Source organism: Populus euphratica, unplaced genomic scaffold (assembly GCF_000495115.2).
Source record: "Populus euphratica unplaced genomic scaffold, PopEup_1.0 scaffold53.1, whole genome shotgun sequence".
In the NCBI taxonomy this organism is placed as follows: Eukaryota; Viridiplantae; Streptophyta; class Magnoliopsida; order Malpighiales; family Salicaceae; genus Populus; species Populus euphratica.
The window spans coordinates 705,554-709,641 of NW_011499934.1; positions in this window are offsets into that span (position 1 = coordinate 705,554).

The window sequence follows — 4,088 nt, forward strand, 5'->3', positions numbered from 1 at the left end:
ATCTTATCCCATCCCACATAAAAAACTTCCTAATCATATCTAGACTATAAAATTTATTCATGTCACTAACTGTTGAGCACATGACATCATTCATATGATGTGGTTGAGGGAGTAATAGTGCACTCTTCTAATGGTGAAGCCTGTAAACATTTTAATAGGGTGTATCTTTAATATAATTAATGAATGTAGATCTAGGGTTATATACAAACAGATTCAATCCATTCAGGTCATTTACTACTCTTTATTCTTATTAGGAGGTGATACTCATGGTTTACTACTTACAATTGGGGATGTGTATGAGGTCAAAGTTCATGTTTTTATCTACAGTCATACTCGGTCTTAATAGTTTGGGTTTGAATATAAATGTTTTTCTTCGTCCATTGATTGATAAGTTGAAACAGTTGTATTTGTCTGGAGCTTTGACGTATGACGTATTGAAGAAATATATTTTTTCAGATGAAGGCAGCTTTGATGTATACTATCAATGATTTTTTTACATATGAAATGATTTCTGGTTGGAGTATACATAGAAAACTAGAATACCAATACTATATGAAAAATAACAAGGCTTTCACATTAACAAATGATGACAAAACATTTTTTTATTGCCACAAGCGATTCTTGCCAATGGATCAAAAGTATAGAAGAAATAGAAATGACTTCTTTGTTGGCAGAGTTGAAAGGGATATTGTACCGCCACTACTGTCGAGTGAAGAAATATGTGACATGGTGTCAGAGTACGGTGACATTGTGTTTGGTTTTCAATACGGTAAGCATAAGTTTTCTAGTTTTGGTTTGACTTATACTTGGGTAAAGTGAAGTATTTTCAGGGAGCTTCCTTATTGAAAGATCAATCTCTTTCACCATAATTTTGATGCCATGCACATTGAAAAAAACATATTTAAAAATACTTTTAAAATAGTTATGAATGTGAAAGGAAAGATAAAAGACAATATCAAGACTATAATGAATATATATTTGTTTTGTCATTGTAAAAATATGAAGTTAGTTTATGATGAGTTACAGGCTGTAAAGCCCAAAGTTAACTTCACCATAGACAAGAATGCATAATTACTTGTCTATTAATGGCTTAAAAGTCTGTGTTTTCCTGATATACATGCTTTAAACATATCAAGGTTGGTGAATTTAGAGGATTTATGGGATGAAAAATCATGATTGTCACATATTTATGTAAACACATTCAACTAGTTTACCAGGATTTATCATTAAAAGGAATATGAGATACACTCACAAAGATTAGTCACTTCTTTAAAAATATATGTTTCAACAAGTTAAAGATAAAATATATGGAGAGGTTTGAAACGAATATCATCTAAACAATCTACAAACTTGAGATAATATTCCCTCCATCCTTTTTCGATTCAATGAAATATCTACCATTTAGGGCAAACAATAGAGGCCCAATTCAATATAGATGGATGTATCCATTCAAGAGGTTAGAGATTACATATACATTGTAATTAAAATTTTTCTGTTTTTTTAATTCAAAACATTCATTTAATTCCATGTAAGTACTCTTTCAACCTTAAAATAAAAGTAAAAAATAAGACACATGTTAAGGCTTTGATATGCAAGGTTTATACTATTGAAGAGATTTCAATATTTATCTTATAATATTTTGAACCTCACTTGAGAACAAAAATCAACCGTGTTCCAAAACATGACGATGGTGAGGAAGTGATTTCGAGTAAGAACTTGTCAATATTCTCCTATCCTGAGTGACTCGTACCAAAAAATATTGAGGAGAAGATATTTGACATAAATAGAATTCAGATGAATACATAATTATGTGCTATTTAATTGTAATAAACTGAAGCCTTTTATTCAATAATTAATTTTTACTGTTCAAAAACTCACAAACGACTGAATTCTAAATATTTTGATTATAAGATGAACAATTTCCCACATGGTTCATAACTCACGTAAGAACTTTTTAATTATTCTTATCTTTTAATATACTTAATTTAATTACACATTTCTCATTAAACGTGATGGAGTTGTAATTCATATATCGGGTTTATCAATTGAGATGAAATATTAGTGTTACTTTAAATTTACTAAGTTTGGGCTCTGAAAGAAAAATGAAGTGCTATAACAAGCATTTCATCAATGAAAACATATTTCATACTAAAGAGTATGGTCAAGGTAGAAAGAAATATAACGGTGAAGTTTTAAGGGATTAACTTTTACTAAGTTTGAAGTTGACTATTATGGGAAGTTAAAAGAAATCATCAAATTGCAATATCATAGTGAGTAAAATAAAGTCTTTTTTATTTTTCAAATGTTATTGGTATGATACCACTAATAAAGGAATCAGAGTAGATCACCATCATGGTTTGGTCAAAATTAATACAAAGACTAGACTCCACAATGTCAACAATGTCTTTGTTTTCATCAAACAATGCCATCAAGTTTATTTCATGTACACTCCTTCCTTTAGAAAGAATCATTCAAGAGTTGATTGGTTATTTATAGTAAAAACCAAACTCAGGGGTCGTATCTAGATTCTTTGGATGGCAAAGATGAATTAACTGTGGGAGATTATGTATTTCAACATGATTAGTTAGTTGATCCATATCGGGTTGTTCTATCTAATGACTTGAAAGACAATTTATTTTTTCACGTCATTGAGAACATTTTTATTGATGTTGATATTGATGTTAACATTGAGGAGTTAAATGATATTTTGAGAACCAATGGATATACACAAGTTGATGAAAATAAAGATAGCAACAAAATCAACTTAAAAGATTGCAATGGATATAACAATGATGAAATTAAAAAAGAAGACAATTCTAATTAATTTACACAAAATGAATGTGTAATGCCATAAACTATAATATAATATTTCTAGATGAATTTAACTTTAATGTATTGACAATGACATTTATTTATTATTAAATCACAATAAAACAATTATTTTATATGATTTTATTATTATACACATAACTTGTGTTATTGTGTTATGTTTGTTGTTGTGATTTTAAGTATTTACAATATTTATACATAAGGAATACAAATATAATTTGACAACATGATTTGTTTTGCATCATGGAAATACCGAGGAATCTATAAAATATAAAAAGATTCAGTGATGAATTAAATAGTCAGTATATCTAGAAAGCATTAGAATTTTTCCCTTCTCTCTAGCATTTTTCATTGTGTACAATATATATAGGATTATCGATAATTAATGCCTGTTGTTATATTCTCGAGAGCTAAAGTACTGTTAACTTCTTACTTGCACTGTTTATTACTATTCACTACATACAAGATCACTAACGGTTAATGTACATCGGTATTTTCCTGATAGCTAAGGTATTGTTCACTTCTCACTTGTATTGATTATTATTGTTCAATATATATGAGATCACCGATGATTAATGTACATTGCTATTTTCTCAAGAGTTAAAGGTAATGTTAACTTCTTATCTGTAGTATTTATTACTATTCAGTACATATAGAATCATCGACGATTAATGTACATCAGTATTTTCTCAAGAGCTAAGGTACTGTTTCTTATTGTTCTTTGTTGATGGAATCACCAACGGACTAAAAAGTAGTCAGTGATAGTTGGTGGGTTTCTGAAAATCTTGGATTAAATTTAAAATTTCAATTAGACTTCATAGAGAGAAACATCAACAAACAAGTTTAAATATTAATTTTATTTTTGATAGTAAAAATATCAGTAATACTTGTTGTGTTTTTAGATTTTTTTTTAGTAGATAAAAAATTTCAATTAGAATTTAGAAATGGCTACACCAATAGAAAAATTAAAAATATTAATTTTTAATTTACTATAGGTAAAATTATAAGTAAAAAAGCTCCAAATTAAAAGACTAAAATCCCTAAAATCAGAACAGACAAGCACATCTCTTCTTCTCTCTTCCTCTGTAGCCTTTTCTTTTCTTCTCCCAAATCTTCATCTTTCTTTCTCTTCTCTCTCTCCTTCTTTTCGCAACCCTTTCTCTTTTATTCTCTTATACCCCAAGCAAATGTATGACTTCTCTTTTTCTCTTGTTTTTAAATAATTTGTTTGATTTGTTTTCTCTTTAAAGACTCTAGAA